Below are 19,248 nucleotides of genomic sequence, written 5' to 3'. Positions count from 1 at the left end.
GAGGCAAAATATGATGGCACGATCAGGTCATTTCACATGACATTGCTTCTTCTGTAAAGACTGAATGCAGGCTGGAGTGCCTGAATTACCCTAGCCCTTCCGAAGCAAGGGGTCCCATGCCTCATATTACTGGAGATGCAAAAGCAATCAAGGACAAAGCCTCGGAATTTAGAGGCCTGCAAAGCTAATCTACTGAAAGTGTGAACCCATGCTGTTTTCCTTAAAGTTTACGATGGAGTCCAGTCAATCGGTGTTTGCTAAATAGTTGATTAAAGGACTGAGATGGAGAAATGTAAATGCCTTTGGGAAAATGGGAGAATGGGCATCTTACAACTGGGAAAGTTTGGTATTTGGAAATGTGTGGTCTCCAGAGTGGAGAGTTAGACATTCTTATGGAAGATGCTTGGCGCTGGAGGACTCAGGGGCATTTTACTTCCCACGTGAGCCCTCTCAATCGTCTGTGGCTCACTCCACCAAAAGGCTGGTGCACCTGTCTGTGTCCCTCATAGCCCAGGGTCTAGAACTCCTTAGATTTGAGACTTGAGCTCCACATATAAGGACGACCTCAGAAGGAGGTAGCTCTTCCCCACCGCCACTGCCCTGTGAGTTCGTCAAACTGTGGCAAAATTGCTGCTGATTTCACCCAGGTCGTGGGCAGAATCAGGCATTCAATTGATCAAAAACAGGGCCTCCTTACTGTATGTGAGTAGCCAAATAATTTCAGCTGAAGATACATGTCCGAATACAGACCAATCTCACACCACCCTCTTTCGCTTTTTTCTTTTCATAGCATAAGAGGGGAAAGGACATAAAGGAAAATGCCGCATTATGAAGTTGTCAGCGGTTTTGTAGATGACAGAGATCAATTATCTCACATTCATTATGACTCAATTATTGTGGTTTTCTGGTGTTTTGTGGCCTCTCCTTTCATTTTCTACAAACACGGGCTTGGCTGCCTGTCTGAAGACAGAGCATTCTAGAAGCAGTGTGAAGTCCCCCAGCGAGGCGGGGGTGGTGGCGGAGGCTTTTAAATCACCATTTACTCCATTATGGGAAGTTCATTCTTATTCCCCCGCAGACTCTTCAGCAAGTGCCAGGGCACTGAGAGGGATGCTCCCTGGAGATTTGCAAACACCAGGCACTTAGAGTGAGCCCTTCATGAACAAGCCTGGGAAGTGCTTCTAGCAGCAGCCGCCTGGGTACTCAGCAGAGAGAGTGGGGATAGTCCGCTGAGCTGAAGAGGAAGGAGCTGGTCTCCCGCAGTGGACGGGCAGCTTCCTAGGGCTCCTGGGCTCTTCGCTGGACACGCGGACACTCCGGGACCAAGGTATAGCACCACCAATAGTGAACTCCTGACCCACCATACACGGGCGGCTCTGCCTCTTGTTTACTGAGGGCTTTGAAAGTGCCTCACAAAAAGACAAAAAGAGCAGCATCGAGCTAAGAGTACACAACCAGAGGAGAGGAAATGAGAGGAAAAGAGGCCACTGGAATCTTATAAATAGCACCTTCGCTTTTAACGTTTCTTTGTTCAATTCAGTTCGAAGGGGTGCACCGCTGAATTGTTTAAATTAGATGGCCCAATGAGAGCAATCGGGAGGGGAAAAAAAGTTGGAGTTTTTTTTTTAACGTAGCATTTTCTTAACTTTTTTTCTATGCAAAAGAAAAAAGGTAGACAATTTCCATAGCAACAGGCCTGTTCTCTGCTGTTTTGGAGACAGTACAAGAATTAATTTCAGAATTTCATGAGGCTTTTCCAGATACAGGTAACTCCGGATTCTTTTTGAGTAATGCTCTTAATGGCTTCAGTTAACCCCAGTGGCGGCAGAGGCTGAGATATTTCCCTTTAAACCTCTGTACAATGTTTGAACATCTTCCTTTTCGTCTCACCTGTCTCTGTCGGATTGAAAAATATAATTTCTTAATGAGTTCTTTGGTCTCAACTTAAGCCCGCTTCCTAATGGTCACTCCTCACAGAGTTCAAGGCAGGAGCAGCGTGCCAGTGCGATGGGAGACAGAACCGAGGGAGAAACCTCATCAGATCCTGCCTGCGCCTGATGTGGGGACACGCAAGAGTTGCTGAGTCTTTGCTCAGAACAAACAGGAAAGATATTTATTGCCACCATCTTTAGCCAAAGGAGCCTGGAGTTTGTTTTCCTCTAGGAGTCAGTGGCCTGAATGTGGCCCGACTTGAAAACCAGAATTTAAGGTTCTGCCCGTATTTGCTACACACATCCCTGCCCAAGTATTTCCCAGCGTGACTGTCATCAACAGGCCAATGAGAAGAGGATCTGAAAATGCACTCAATTCACTACCAGTCTGCAAACATCAAGGGCATCTTACGAAAAGCTCCCCATGTGGTCACACACCCCTCTGGACGCAGACCCTTGCTGCCCACTCGTCTTTCCATTAACAGTGTCCGGAGCCTACCAGGTGGGGAGAAGCACTTGGAGATGCTGTGGTGAATCCAAAGGCACAGCTATGGCTGGAAATGAAGCACAGAGGTATATTTCCACATCACAAATCCATGGTACAAAAGGGATAAATGACCAAACCTTGGTACAGAGAATGCCACAGAGAACTTGAAGAAGGTGAGGGCAGGCTGGGCGCGGTGGCTGCCTCCTGCAATCCCAGCTCTTTGGGAGGCTGAGGCGGGAGGATCACTTGAGCCGAGGAGTTCAAGATCAGTCTGAGCAACACAGCAAAGCCCTATCTCTACAAAAAACTTAATTAGCTGAGCATGGTGGTGTGTGCCTACAGTTTCAGCTACACAGGAGGCTGAGGCAAGAGAATCACCTGAGTCCAGGAGCTTGAGGCTGCTGTAAGCTGACTTGTACCACAGCACTCCGGCCTGGGTGGAAGAGTGAGGTTCCAGCTTTACAAAGAAAGGTAAGTTCATACTTGGCTTGAAGGAGGGGCACAGGGATGAGAAGCAGCAGAGGGCAAGTCCTGAGTAGCAGCGAGAAGCCCACTTGTGAAGGCAGAGGATGGAGCATTCCGGGCAGCTGGAACAGCGATGCAAAGGCCCGGAGGCAGGAATGAGCTCTGTGTGCTGCCGCAGGGGATAAGCAAGCCCTTAGGACTGGCAGTGTGGGAAAGAAGGATGAAAAATGAGCCCGCAGATGGAGGCTGCTCTTGGGCTGTGGATTGGAACTTTTTGTGTTCATCAGAGCCATCTGGAGAGAGATGTTAAAATATGTTCATGGTTAGGAAGAATCAATATCGTGAAAATGGCCATACTGCCCAAAGTAATTTATAGATTCAACCCTATCCCCATCAAGCTACCAATGACCTTCTTCACAGAACTGGAAAAAAACACCTTAAACTTTATATGGAACCAAAAGAGAGCCTGCATAGCCAAGTCAATTCTAAGCAAAAAGAACACAGCAGGAGGCATCACACTACTGGACTTCAAACTGTACTATAAGGCTACAGTAATCAAAACAGCATGGTACTGGTACCAAAACAGAGATATAGACCACTGGAACAGAACAGAGGCCTCAGAGGCAACACAACATATCTACAACCATCTGATCTTTGACAAACCTGACAAAAACAAGCAATGGGGAAAGGATTCCCTGTTTAATAAATGGTGCTGGGAAAACTGGCTAGCCATGTGCAGAAAGCAGAAACTGGACCCCTTCCTGACACCTTACACTAAAATTAACTCCAGATGGATTAAAGACTTAAACATAAGACCTAACACCATAAAAACCCTAGAATAAAATCTAGGCAAAACCATTCAGGACATAGGCGTAGGCAAGGACTTCATGACCAAAACACCAAAAGCATTGGCAACTAAAGCCAAAATAGACAAATGGGACCTAATCAGACTCCACAGCTTCTGCACGGCAAAAGAAACAGTCACTAGAGTGAATCGGCAACCAACAGAATGGGAAAAAAATTTTTGCAGTTTACCCATCTGACAAAGAGCTAATATCCAGAATTTACAAAGAACTAAAACCGATTTACAAGAACAAAACAAGCCCATTCAAAAGGGGGCAAAAGATACGAACAGACACTTTACAAAAGAAGACATACATGAGGCCAATAAACGTATGAAAAAATGCTCATCATCACTGGTCATTAGAGAAATGCAAATCAAAACCACATTGAGATACCATCTCATGCCAGTTAGAATGGCGATCATTAAAAAATCTGGAGACAACAGATGCTGGAGAGGATGTGGAGAAATAGGAACACTTTTACACTGTTGGTGGGAGTGTAAATTAGTTCAACCATTGTGGAAGACAGTGTGGTGATTCCTCAAGGACCTAGAAATAAAAATTTCATTTGACCCAGCAATCCCATTACTGATACGCAGAGGATTATAAATCATTCTCCTATAAGGACACACGCACACAAATGTTCATTGCAGCACTGTTTACAATAGCAAAGACCTGGAATCAACCCAAATGCCCACTGATGATAGCCTGGACAGGGAAAATGTGACACATATACTCCATGGAATATTATGCAGCCATCAAAAATGATGAGTTCATGTCCTTTGTAGTGACATGGATGAAGCTGGAGACCATCATTCTCAACGAACTGACACAAGAACAGAAAATGAAATACCGCCTGTTCTCACTCATAGGTGGGTGTTGACCAATGAGAACACTGGACACAGGGAGAGGAGAACTACACAGTGGGGTCTGTTGGGGGGAAATAGGGGAGGGACAGCAGGGGGTGGGGAGTTGGGGAGAGATAGCATGGGGAGAAATGCCAGATATAGGTGAAGGGGAGGATGCCAGCAAATCACACTGCCACGTGTGTACCTATGCAACTATCTTTCATGTTCTTCACATGTACCCCAAAACCTAAAATGCAATAAAATAAATAAATAAATAAATAAATAAATACAAATAGTATCCAGGTATATCCCAGAGATTCTGATTTAACTGGATCAGGGCAAGGTTCAGGCATTGCTTTTCTTCTTTTAACTTTTTTTCAAAAATATTATAAAACCATAGAAATAAAGTAATAGTATCATAAATGCCTGCAGCTAAATTTAAAAGCTTTAAAAAATATTTAAATGGCTGGGTGCAGTGGCTCATGCCTGTAACCTTGGCACTTTGGGAGGCCAAGGCGTGTGAATCACTTGAGGTCAAGAGTTCAAGACCAGCCTGGTCTACACAGTCAAATCCCGTCTCTACTGAAAATGCAAAAAAAAATAGCTGGACATGGTGGAGGGTGCCTATAGTCCCTGCTACTTGAGAGGCTAAGGCAGGAGAATCACTTGAACCCAGGAGACAGAAGTTGCAGTCAGTCGAGATCATTTATATAAATATATAAAGTTTTACAAATAAAATGGTAAAAATTTTTATTAATTTTTATTTCAATAGTTTTTGGGGTACAGGTGGTTTTTGGTTCCATGGGTAAGTTCTTTAGTGGTGATTTCTGAGATTTCAGTGCACCTGTGCCCTGAGCAGTATACATTGCAACTGCACCCACTATGTAGTCTTTTATCCCTCACCCGCTCCCAGCCTTCCCCCTCCATGTCCCCAATGTCCATTTTATCATTTTTATGCCTTTGCATCCTCATAGCTTAGCTCCCACTTGTAAGAACATGTGATTAAATGTTTTGCTTTTGCTTCTGTGTGTGTATATACTACACACACACACACACACACACATCTATATACACATACACACACATATGCATTTTTAATGAGCCATTTGAAAGGAACTCACAGACAGCAGGACGCTTCACTCCTAAACACTCCACCTGCATCTCCTGAGAACAACAAACTTCTCCTATGATGGCAACGACCTGATTGTACTCAGGCAGTTTTTATTCATTCAAAAATGCCACTTAACAGATAGTTTATAGTCAAATTCCTCCAATTGCCAGGAGCTGGGGGTAGAAACAGATGGGGAGTAACTGTTTAATAGGAATGGCTTTTCTTTGTGGGGTGATGAAAATATTCTGAAATGATTAATAGAGATAGCAGTGGCACAACATTGTGAATACACTATATGCCACTGAATCGGTCACTTTAAAATGGTGCATTTTATGTCATGTGAATTTCACCTTAAATTTTAAAATCTCAAATGGTTCAAAAAACACTCTTTGCAGCATATTTTCTCCCCAGTGTCTGAACTCAGGATCCTGAATTGCACTTGTCACTGTTCTTTCATTTCTGTCCCTCACCTTTTTTTTTTTTTTAAGACACTGACATTTTGAAAAGTCCAAGCCAGACCAAATTAAGATTCTTTTAATTTTTTAACAGTTTTATACCTAAAACTGAAGAAAAATACCAATGCCGGAACCTCACCCTAATCTAATTAAATCAGCATCTCTAGGATGCACCTGGATATCATAGGCATGTCACTGTCTCTCTCCAGATGGCTCTAATGAACAATCAGGGCAAGGCCGATGGCCCCAGGTTTGCCAGCGTCTCTCCAAACTGCATGTGCATATGCCCTGGAGAATAATCCACACTCTGGGTCTGTCTTCTTCAACTCAAGGTAAACATTCTTGGCAAGAACAAAACTATACAAAGGAGAAATCAATCGGAAACCAACAGCAATTCTTTCTTCTGGAGGGGAGGAGGTGAGTGATGATGGTGCTAAACAGACAGGGAGGGGACTGAGGTTTCAGGATCTTGAAGCCAGGTTCCTTTTTTACAGAAGACAAGACTAAGGCCCAGGAGACGTGACTCCTCAGAACTGCCTAACATTGCAAAGCGGAGCCATCGTCCTCTTCACCATGTAGACTGCTGACCTGGCACTGCCAGACTTCAGTTTTCAAGAAGAGCTGAATGCCTGACTTTCTTTGTGAAATCTCTTGGGTTTTTAGAAAAGTATTAGTGACTAGGTTAGATACTGTTCTTGCTTTTTGTTTTTATTGTTTGCTTGTTTGTTTCATTTTGAGATGGAGTTTCACTCTTGTCACCCAGGCTGGAGTGCAGTGGCATAATCCTGGCTCATTGCAACCTCCGCCTCCCAGATTCAAGTGATTGTCCTGCCTCGGTTTCCCAAGTACCTGGGACTACAGGTGTACACCATCACACCCAGATAATTTTTGTATTTTTGGTAGAGATGGGGTTTCACCATGTTGGCCAAGGTGGTCTTGAACTCTTGACCTCAAGTAATCCACCTGCCTCAGCCTCCCAACGTGCTAGGATTATAGGTATGAGCCACTGCACCTGGCTGTTCTCGCTTTTTGGATACCCACCATCATATCAGGATAGATCTGGATACCCACCATCTATCAGGTCCCCGTTATCATCTTCATAAGACAGAAGCCAGAAACTCACTTTCCCAGACTCCTTTGCTGCTAGCAAGAAGTCATGTGATCAGCCCTCAACCAATCAGATATGGCCATGTGATATACTAATTTAGAAGAGAATAAAAAGTTGTATCCCTTGGCAAGAGGGGATGATTTTGGAGGGCAGCAGAGACGTGGTCATAGTATTTATGTTGGTAGTGACAACCGCAAGGCCTCATTCAGGGGCTGTGGCAGCAGGCCCTTTCTTGGAGATGTCCCCCACAGAGGGATTTGGTTATTATTCCTAGCTTTGTGGGTCCTAAGTATGGCTCCGTTCCTCATGAAGATTTTGTGAGCAACCTACCATTCTTTTCTACATTCATTTTTTGTCTAACCCAGCTAGAGTGGATTCTGTCATTTGCAACTGAGAACTACAACTAAAAGAGAAACTGATTCATCTTATGTTTAAAGCCTTGTAGAGACTAAATAAAACATAATTGTGGGACTGATATAGCCAGAAGCCACTAGTTGTGACCTCTGAGTTGGAGTTAGCGCCTGATTTTAACATGGATAGCCCCAGACAGGAGAATGGGAGGAATATCCTTTGGCGGAGAAAATTCTTTCCAATTGTGTTATTCATAAGCATCTCAGAAAGAGCTATAATTAGACATTTCCTCCCTTCAAAGGAAACCTCCAAACAGAGAAAAGGAAAAGTTCTCATATTGTTTTGTAATACATGGTGCAACATACCCTATGAAGCAGCCAGACATTCCCTCCAGAAGGCTGGATGGGAAATAATCCCTCGAGGGGACAATTCCATATGCCGGTTCTCTAAGGAGGCTCACAGACTGCTGGGAGCACCATCAGAATCACTCATTCTGCTGCTGCATCATCTGCTGCTCATGTGCCTGCTGCCTGCCTTTCCCTTACTGTGGGGATGCTGTCAAATCCAATCATGCCCTCCCTTTAGCCCCACCCCCTACAGTCTGCTGCAGAGAGTAAAGACAAAAATACTGCTTAGGACAGAGGGCCTCTGGGTCTCCAGGTGGCCTTGAGTAGGGTGTGTTGAAAACTGGCAGCTGAATCATTGCTTCGTCCTGCTGAGAAAATAAAGGTTCTTCTTCACAAATTTTCTGGAAGTTCCTAAGATATAAGGTATTGAATAAAATGACTCCAGATAGGATCGCTGCTGAAAACACTGTCAAACGCCAGGCAATTACTTTTTTTTGGATAAAAGTCTAAAATGCACAGATCTCATTCTACAAACTCAGAGTTTGCTTCCCCCGTACCTTCATAATTGAACTAATTTTTCTTTCTGGCCATTATTTCCAAAGCTGATAAAACTGAGCCTCAGGGCATTGGCAATATCCCGTATTCAAGAGACAGCGTTCTGCTTTCTGGCTTAGTGGACCCTAATGTGTTCTGGGCAGCATGTACCCAGCCTCAAAAGATGCACCAGAAATAACTTACACATTTTATTTTCATGGTGTTGTTGGGGCAAAAAGATGCTTCAAGGTGAAGATGAGCCACTCCTTCCTGGCCATTGGCTGTCAGAAACTCATTGAAGTGGATGAATGACAACTTTGTACCTCTGCTTTGGACCATATGCTTATGAGAAGCATACGGTCATAGAAGTTGCTGTTGACAGTCTGGATGAAATGTGAAAAGGACATAGGGTCTGAATCTACGATAACAACCAATACGTCTTCCCCATAAAGCAAGGAATATTGACCTTGCCCACCTGCTACTGGATGAGGGGCACTCTTATTACAGACCCAGGAGAACTGGGGGGAGAAAAAGATAAAGTCTGCTCAGGCTGGCATTGTGGATCCAAATATGAGTCTTCTCAACTTGATTACTGTGAAAAAAAATGAAGAGGAGAGAAATGCAGCATAGGGAATTCAGAGACAGAAAGCAGACGGGTGGCTTCCAGGGGCTCTGGGGAGACAGGAGGGATAAGTAGGGGAGGAGAGGAGGGGAGACTTAGGGTGTGAGGTTTTCTTTTGGAATGACAAAAATGCTTTGGGACTAGATAGAAACGGTGGTTGCACAAAATCCTGAATGTACTAAATACCACCATATTTTTCACTTTAAAATGGTTAATTTAGATTATGAGAATTTTAACCCAAATTTTAAAAGTGGGTGTTTTTAGTCCATTTCGTGTTGCTATAACACAATACGTGAGGCTGGGTAGTTTATAAAGAAAGAAAGTTTATTTGGCTCACAATTCTAATGGCTGGAAAGTTCAGGATTGGGCATCTGCATCTGGTGAAGACCCCAGGCTGTTTCCATGCATGGGGGAAGGTGGAGGGGGGCCAGTGTGTGCAGAGATCACACAGCAAGAGAGGAATCATGAGAGAATGGGGTATGGAGGAGGTGCCGGGCTCTTTTAAACAGCCAGCTCTCATGGTAACTAAAAGAGCAAGCACTCACACCCCACCCTGAACATTAATCTATTCATGAGTAATCCACCCATGACTCCAAAACCCCCCATTAGACCCCAACTCTAACACTGGGATTCAAACGTCAACATGAAGTTCAGAGAGGACAAACATCCAAACCGAGGTTTGGAGAAGGAATTTTTTTGGACTGATGATATTACTGTGCCTAGTCACCTGAGGTCTAAAAGAGCTAACAGAATCTGCAAACTTTCAGTCACCCCATAGATGATTTCCACCAGTACGTTTTGAGAAAGCCCCTGAACATGGAAGATAAGGAACCAAGGACCAAAGCTCCCAAGGTCCAGCATTTTATTACTCCACTCTTCCTAGAACACACTATCTATGAAGAAAAGCGCAAGGAGATCCCAGAGGACGCTAAGCTCCTGACCAAGAGAATAAAGCAGCCCAAAGAAAAATATCAGAAACAGATTGCCCAGTGATGGGGGTTTCCACTCCGAGTCTAGTCAGAAATAAAATTTTCTAAGGGAAACACATAAGATCAAACATTAAAGAAAAGACGTAACTTACGATGCCATAATCTCCCTTTCCCCTTTGCCAGAGATGGGGTCAATATGCCCAAAGAACCAGTTCTAGCCAATGTGATGTAATGGGAAGTCTGCTGCCAGGCTTGTGGGCAAGATTTGCCTCCTGGAAAAGGCAGAGATACAAGAACCCAGTCCTTCATTTTCCATCTTTGCCCCCTTCCTTTCTGCATGGGCCACTCACGGTTGGTGGGGGTGACCATCTTGTGAGCCCTGGGGCATCATGGGTAAGTAGTGAGGAAGGCAGGGGAGCATGATGGGAAGATCCTGAGTTCATGACAGTGTGGAGCTACTGAACCCATGCCCAGGCTCCCTGTTCAGTAAGCAATTAATGCCCTTATATTTATAAGGCAGTTGTTCTTTTTTTTTTTTTTTTTTTTTTGAAACGGAGTTTGGCTCTCGTTACCCAGGCTGGAGTGCAATGGCGCGATCTCGGCTCACCGCAACCTCCGCCTCCTGGGTTCAGGCAATTCTCCTGCCTCAGCCTCCTGAGTAGCTGGGATTACAGGCACGCGCCACCATGCCCAGCTAATTTTTTGTATTTTTAGTAGAGACGGGGTTTCACCATGTTGACCAGGATGGTCTCATCTGTTGACCTCGTGATCCACCCGCCTCGGCCTCCCAAAGTGCTGGGATTACAGGCTTGAGCCACCACGCCCGGCCAAGGCAGTTGTTCTTAATGTTGGGTCACTTGACTGGCAATAGCAGCAGTACCCGGTGGGTTAGGTTCTTAGGGTTGCCATAACAGAGCGCCACTCACGGGGTGGTTTAGACAGCGGGCACATATTGTCTGACAGCTCTGAAGGGCAGAGGTCCAAGATGAAGGTATCTGCAAAGTTGGTTTCTTCTTAGGACTTCTGGCAGTTTGCTGTTAACCTCTGACCCTCCTAATCTGTGCCTTAATCTTCTAGGAGTCATTTTGATCTCCTCTTAACTAATGACATCCGCAATGATTCTGTACCAAATGAAGTCACATTTGGAGGGGCTGGAGGTTAGGACTTCAATATATGTATTTTGAGAGACACAATTCAACCCATAATACCTAGGAAACTGTTAGAAATATAAATTATCTGGGCCGGGTGCAGTGGCTCACACATGTAATCCCAGCACTTTGGGAGGCTGAGACAGGTAGATTGCCTGAGCTCAGGAGTTCAGACCAGCCTGGGCAATACAGTGAAACTCTGTCTCTACTAAAACACGGAAAAATAATTAGCCTGGTATGGCAGTGTGTGCCTGTAATCCCAGCTATTCGGGAGGCTGAGGCAGGAGAATTGCTTGAACCCAGGAGGCGGAGGTTGCAGTGAGCCGAGATTGTGCCATTGCGCTCCAGTCTGGGTCAGAGGGAGACTTCATCTCGTCTCCAAAAGAAGAAAAAAAATATTATCTGGGCTGGGCGCGGTGGCTCATGCCTGTAATCCCAGCACTTTGAGAGGCAGAGGCAGGGCGAATCACCTGAGATCAGGAGTTCAAGACCAGCCTGGGCAACATGGTGAAACCTCATCTCTACTAAAAATACGAAAATTAGCCAGCTGTGGTGGCAGGCGCCTGTAATCCTGGCTACTCGGGAGGCTGAGGCAGAATCGTTTGAACGTGGGAGGCGGAGATTGCAGTGAGACGAGATCGCACCATTGCACTCCAAGCTGGGTGACAAAGCGAGACTCCATCTCAAACAAAAAAAGAAAAAAAAGGAAAAAAGAATTATCTGGGTCTGCTCCACATATACTGAATAATAAACTCTAAGAGCGAGGCCCAGCAATGTTTGTTTCAACAGCACCCCCGAGGCGATTCTGGTACTCACTCAACTTTGAGAACCACTGGTGTGAGCTACTGTTGGTTAAGCGTTGTTAGCTGCAGCTGAAGGCAATTTAGTTCATTCTAGTTGATGATCTCCCACCCCTAGGGGAGCAGCCACATTCTCTGGGGGCTGGAGGCGAGTGGTGGCATCCAGTTGCTGTGGATGGAGTCATGCTGGCGTCGGCTTGCTGCCCATATTGCTATCCAGAAGCATGTATTCTAAAAGAACATCACCAAATCAATGCAGCTCCTTCCAGGAAGCCCACTGATGCCTTCTTTTTCTGCTAACAAAGCCAGAATCTTCTCTTAGTTCTGCCTCTGTCTTTTGTACTGCACAGGAAACACGGGATCGTGTGGGGCCGTGCCCTTCTGCCTAGGCATCTCAGACACATTCCCACGACTGTCCTTCCATGCTGGGCACAGGAGGACTCTGAGATCTTGCTTGCTCTCTGTGCTTTATTAAAAGACAGAGAAAAAAGTATCCCTTGCCATCCTGATTTTCCGATTTCCCAGGAGTTTCTCAGACCCCCAAGCCTGAGGGCCCTCTCAGGGTCCTACCAACACTTCCATTTTTCCAAGTCCCATCTGCCACTCTTTTTCATGTTACCCCCACTTTAGGAAAACTTTATCTAATTTCTTGCAATAAGAAAAAAACTGATGACAGTTTCCCAATTTTTTTGCCCAGTTCCAAAGTCAAGGGTGTTAAAAGGTAAACTGAGACACAATAAAAATTTTTAATACAATTGAAGCAAATAATTCATGAATTGGGCAGCATCAACCCAGAAGCATTTCAGACCTGGTGGAGGGAGCAGAAGGTGGAGGGCTTCACGGAAGAGACACAGAAGTAAGGCAAAGAGAATGTTGGCTCGGTTAGTTACACATCGTCCTATCTGGTCTGTCCCATCAGAAAGTCCCTAATTGTAGACGCACACCTCCGTGATGCCACAAATCTGGGTCCAGACCAGTGCAATAAAGTGAGTCACACATTATTTTTGGTTCCCAGTACTTATAAAAGTTATGTTTATACTTACTGTAGGCTATTAAGTGTGCAATAGTCGGTGTCTGAAAAATAAAGTACGTATCTTAATTTAAAAATATTTTATTGCTAGAAATGCTAATGATCAACTCAGGTTTTAACAAGTCATAATTTTTTAATCCCAGCTACTTGGGAGGCTGAGGCAGGAGAATTGCTTGAACCCGGGAAGTGGAGGTTGCAGTGGGCTGAGATTGTGTCACTGTACTCCAGCCTGGGTGACAGAGCAAGACTTTGTTTCAAAAAAAAGTAGAAAAGGAAAGAAAGTCCTAGATGGCATCTTGTTCCAATAGGAAGCGATTTCCCCTGCACTGAAGATCTGCTGTTGGGTGCGCCGCCTGCACTGAGGATCTTCGCTGGATCTTCCGGATCACCTGCTGCACCTTCTTCGTCAGCACTTCCTGCCTCACACTTTGATGTTATGGCGACAGCTTCCTTCCACCAACCCCATGAACCTGCCTCTGTAAGCTTCAAACGTGTCGTCTGCAGCTTCCTCACCTCTCTCGGCTTTCACAGAATTGTTTCCCAGAACTAGAGCCACGCTCGGGATGAGGCTTTGGCTCACAGAAACACTGTGGCTGGTGGGATTTTCTATCCGGAGCCCTGAACTTTCTCCTTCTCAGCCAGAGGCCTGTTTGGCTTCCTTTCCACTTGGTGTTCATGGGAGTCGCGCTAGTCGTTTCCTTCAGTAACTTTTCTTTGCATTTGCAGCTTGGGTAACTGGCACAACAGGCCGAGTCTTTGGCGTCCCCGCTTTCCACACGCCTTCCTCACAAAGCTTCATCATTTCTGGCTTTCCACTGAAAGGGAACGATGTGGAACCTTTCGTTTCACTGAAACACTTAAGAGGCCTTTGAAGGGTTATTAATTAGCCTAATGTCAATACTGTCATGTCTTAGGGAATAGGGAGGCCTAAGGAGCGAGAGAGGGATGGGACAGTGGCTGGTCAGCGGAGCAGTCAAAACACACACAACGTTTATTAAGTTTGTCATCTTGCAGGGGCACAGTTCGTGGTGCCCCAAAACAATACAATAGAGCATCACAGATCACTGATCACAGATCTCCATAGCAGATATAACAATAACACTGTTTGAAATATTGCAAGAATTGTCGAAATGTGACACAGAGACGGGAAGTTAGCACGTGCTATTGGAAAAATGGCGCCGACAGACTCACTCAATGCAGGGTGACCACAAACGTTCACCTCTTAAAAATCACAGTATCTGTGAAATGCGGCAAGCTGACGCACCGTGTGAAATAGTCTTTGTGAGGTTCGAATTTTCACAACCCAAAACATCTCCAGACATTGCAGATATCTCTGGGGAAGTGACGGTAAAACTCTTCCCCTGTTGAAAAATCCGGTTTACCTCAATGAAAGCGATGGCATCCCTCCACCCAAAGAAGGGAGACGCTGCTATAGAGATGGGAGTTCGTCAGTTAGAATGCTTTCAGCTGCGATCAACCGTGCTCACTCAAGCACAGGTGCAAAAGACTCGGTGTAATGTCCCGTCAAACAAGGTATGCCTGTGTCACTAGTTTGTTGGCTGCTTCTGATGGATTGAACTTAAGTCTTATTTTTTCTTTAAAGTATACATTTACAAGAAGTGGTTCAAGTTAAGTTCTGGTTATGTTTGCAAATCAAGCAATGTTCAGGTCACTTAGGAGGCCTGTCTGTCTGTCTGCTGAGGAATTTTTCAGGCCTGGGCTGCACTTCGTTTACCTGCACGAGGGTTTCACCCTCCCATCCATCACACGGGCTGTGGTATCCGACGCTGCAGGGACCGCAGCAGAACATGCTTGCACTATGGCTGCAAGCTTGGCAAGAACGACGGTGTCACACAAAACAGAGTAGGGTGAAAAATCACTTCCATCAAACAAGGTGGGCTGATGGGTGGGCAAATGGCCACTGCAGGCTGACTAGGAATGTCATGGTGAAAGAATCTCTCGAACTTTCTGGAGACTTTGCAGCTCACTAGGTTACTGAGAAGGAGGCTGAGCGCCCCCAGCATCCTGCAGCCACCTGCTCCGGGAGGTGGAAATGGTGCCTTCCTCCATCCAGTGTGATGTGCAGCCATGCCTGGTCCTCCTCTCCCCACTGTGCATCTCAGGATGGCATAATTTTGTCCATCAGCTGGCTGCACCCTTACCTTGCCCATCTGAGACACAGAGCAGTGATCCATCACTTTTAAAAGCCAGTAACATGTTTGGGCCCTGTTTTGGGATGTACTCATCAGGAACTGATGAAATGCATCATAATTAAGGCATGACTCTCTTTCTGCCAGTGTGCTATCTGGGTGAGCCCCATCTTTGAATACTCCTCTCTGATGTTATCAAAGCCCTATTCTTCTTGGAGTTTTCTAAAAGAAGGGATATTAAGATATACTTATTACAAAGTATAGGCTAACTAGATTAGGTCTTTCCTTTTTGGTGAGCATAAAAATAAGAAAAAACAAGCCCACTCAAAAGTGGGCGAAGGATATGAACAGACACTTTACAAAAGAAGACATACACGAGGCCAACAAACATATGAAAAAATTCTCATCATAACTGGTCATTAGAGAGATGCAAATCAAAACTACATTGAGATACCATCTCACGCCAGTTAGAATGGTGATCATTAAAAAATCTGGAGACAACAGATGCTGGAGAGGATGTGGAGAAATAGGAACACTTTTACACTGCTGGTGGGAGTGTAAATTAGTTCAACCATTGTGGAAGACAGTGTGGTGATTCCTCAAGGATCTAGAAATAGAAATTCCATTTGACCCAGCAATCCCATTACTGGGTATATATCCAAAGGATTATAAATTGTTCTATTATAAGGGCACATGCACACGAATGTTCATTGCAGCACTGTTTACAATAGCAAAGACCTGGAACCAACCCAAATGCCCATAGATGATGTACTGGACAGGGAAAATGTGGCATATATACACCATGGAATACTATGCAGCCATAAACATGATGAGTTCTTGTCCTTTGTAGGGACATGGATGAAACTGGAAACCATCATTCACAGCAAACTGACACAAGAACAGAAAATCAAACACCACATGTTCTCACTCATAGGTGGGTGTTGAACAATGAGAACACATGGACACAGGGGAGCATCACACACTGGGGTCTGTGGTGGGGGACTAAGGGAGGCACAGCAAGCATTGGGGAGTTGGGGAGGGATAACATGGGGAGAAATGCCAGATATAGGTGATGGGGAGGAAGGCAGCACATCACACTGCCATGTGTGTACCTATGCAACAATCTTACATGTTCTTCACATGTACCCCAAAACCTAAAATGCAATAAAAAAAATTGGCCTTGATTTCCATGGCTTTATGTTGATAAACCTGCAACACATTATCGATGCATCTGGGAGGAGCATTTCAAAGAGACAGAGCTCCTTTCATTGTCAGGCAAGACTGTTGGGTTCCCAAGAGACAGCTCTCAGCAGCCTGTGTTCACAGGCGCATTCATGATCCACAGAGAAGCACGGTGGCTCTTCAGCCTGGTCAGCAATTGGTTGTAACCTACAGCCGTGGTCCTCTACCGAGCCAAACAGCCATCAACCATTTATTCATCTCAGGGTTTCTCAACTCGCGCACATCGACTGACATTTGGAATGAAATAGTCTTTGTGAGGTTCGAATTTTCACAACCCAAAACATCTCCAGACATTGCAGATATCTCTGGGGAGGTGACGGTAAAACTCTTCCCCTGTTGAAAAATCCGGTTTACCTCAATGAAAGCAATGGCATCCCTCCACCCAAAGAAGGGAGACGCTGCTATAGAGATGGGAGTTCGTCAGTTAGAATGCTTTCAGCTGCGATCAACCGTGCTCACTCAAGCACAGGTGCAAAAGACTCGGTGTAATGTCCAGAAAAATACATATAATAATAAAATAATAATGCATTGAAAACAGAGTTAACATAAGTGTTTCATATGTGCGAATATGTTAAAATTATCTTCCTGAAGTCTCACGATAACCCTGAGCCAGTGTTACTGTTTTCATCTCTACGTAGAAACTGAGGCACAGAAAGGTTGGGGGGGCCTGCCTGGTGGCACAGCTGGAGAACTGTAGGTGCAGGATTTGGACTCCGTGGTCCATGTCTGAACTTACAGCCTTCCTCTGCGCCATCGGCCGCAACCTCCTGTGAATGACACGAAGCCTTCTCCTTCCAGCACCTGTGCCTCATGTGTCTCTTTGTCAAACCACTCTGTCTACACTTACCGTCAGCACGCTTTTGGTGGGATTAGTCTACCACTTCCAGCTCTAAGGGTAGCCTGGAAAACAGGTATGTTGATAGTTGCTGGCCACGATAAATGGATGAGAGGTGGGTGTATGACTCACGCCAAGCTGAGACAACTGAATCTAAGGAAATTTACTGGCACCTATTATAAAAAAGAAGCCTGCTTTAAACTCTGAGCAGGCTCTGAGCTGGGAAGCCCTGGGGTGGCCACGTAGAGAACCGGCAGGAGAAGGAGAATGACATGGGTGGATGGGAGTTGCACAAGTATGTGAGGGAGACAGTCCCAGGAGCGCCATTCATGCCCTGATGCATTTGTACCTGAATCCCCTGACATTTTTAGTTGTAGGGAAAAAATTCTTTTTGAAGTTTAAGTCAGTTAGAGTAGCAACCAAAATAAGCTTGACAAATGCATTTCTCTTCTCTCAGAGCTTCGGTTTCCTCATCTGTAGAATGGGTTGATGAGAGGATTGCATGGTATATAAGGACTGTGTAACTTGCCAAACCCCACACAAATAGGATTATCTGGAAGCCCTGTAGGGTAGCCCATGCAGCAGCCCCGGGAGGAGTCAGCACTCTGGCTCTCGGGACTGACAGGTCCCATCCTGGCAGCACTGGATAAGAACAGCTGAAAAGGGTATGCACTCTTTTATTTTGTGGTAGCAAACTCTGTTTGTAAAGATCTCTCTGGAAAATTCAACAGAAAGAAGGCTTTCCCAGGAAAGCATGTCCGCAGTGCTTGCATTTTCAAAGCAAAAGGACAATGGGCAGTGGCATTTTAGAGGAACGTGAGAGATGGCCTCTGTCTCCTGCATATTGTAATCATCACTGTTTCCCTCTGAGTGAGAGCCACAAGCTGGGGTGACGATGCCAAACTTCTCCAGCCAAGTGCCTGAACGGGAAGGTGATGGAGGAAGAAAGTCCCGGTGGATATGTGCTCACCTACTGTGGGTGGGTGGGGCCTTGAGCTTGGATCCCACCCTGGAGGAAAGTGGGGAAAGGGAATCAGAGGATCCAGCCCTGAGGGAAGCATCCTAGGCTGAGCCTGAGACCCTCAGCCTGCCTCCTCCCTCTCTCCCAATCCTGTCTATACTACGTCCTCCTCCTGTGTTCCTGGATATCCCCACTTCCAGACCACCACCTTTCTTAAAAAAAAAAAAAAAATTATACCTTTGGAAGTAGAAACTCAAAAAACTGATAAATACAAACAACCACGGCCAGATGCAATGGCTGACATGTGTGCCCTGCTGAAGGGTGCGAGCTGGAGTTGTAATCCCAGCACTTCGGGAGGCCGAGGCGGGCGGATCATGAGGTCCAGAGATCAACACCATCCGGACAGCATGGTGAAACCCGGTCTTTAATAAAAATACAAAAATTAGCTGGGCGTGGTGCCGTGCACTTGTAGTCCCAGCTACTCGGGAGGCTGAGGCAGGAGAATCGCTTGAACCTGAGATGTAGAGGTTGCATTGAGCTGAGATTGCACCGCTGTGCTCCAGCCTGGGGACAGAGCGAGGCTGTGTCTCAGAACAATGGCAACAGAACACTCCTCGCTTCTCTAGGGGCACAGGAAATGGGAGCTGACACAGCAAGGAGGTTCCAGGAAACGCTTTCAACAAGCACGATGCAACCAGAATGCTTTTGAAACGGGTTTTCTCTCTCTCTCTCCCTCCAAGATTTTAATTCAGTTAATTACTTTTGGGGTTTCAAGACATAAATGGTGCAGGTTTGCAATATTTAGGGGCCCTGGAGCAATGACATGACCACAAACAGGTGGCAGCATGCGGGTCTCTACGGACGCCCCGGAACCCAGAATACTGGACTACCCAGCGTGCTTTGTGAAAGCGTCACTTGCCTCTCCTCCCCCAGATTTTTAGATAGAAAGGGACTGTGTGTCACAGGTCCACTAATTCACGGGCTAAATCTTTCACAACAGACAAAGCTGTGATTTGGAGACCTCGAAAACTAAGACGACACTTAAATGGGCT

The 19,248-nt window shown here is 45.5% G+C and overlaps 1 protein-coding gene and 1 long non-coding RNA gene across 2 annotated transcripts in view; one reads left to right on the top strand and one right to left on the bottom strand.

Annotated features, from left to right (window-relative positions):
- TMEM132C (transmembrane protein 132C) overlaps positions 1–19,248 on the bottom strand; it is a 446,814-nt gene that overhangs the window by 268,512 nt on the left and 159,054 nt on the right. The window lies entirely within an intron of this gene.
- LOC144577699 (uncharacterized) lies at positions 1,141–4,866 on the top strand. The gene is made up of 2 exons (XR_013522215.1): positions 1,141–1,327; positions 1,978–4,866. It is a non-coding gene; the product is annotated as an uncharacterized LOC144577699 (long non-coding RNA).

This window comes from Callithrix jacchus, chromosome 9 (genome assembly GCF_049354715.1).
Source record: "Callithrix jacchus isolate 240 chromosome 9, calJac240_pri, whole genome shotgun sequence".
In the NCBI taxonomy this organism is placed as follows: Eukaryota; Metazoa; Chordata; class Mammalia; order Primates; family Cebidae; genus Callithrix; species Callithrix jacchus.
This window is presented reverse-complemented; position numbering and strand designations above follow the sequence as displayed.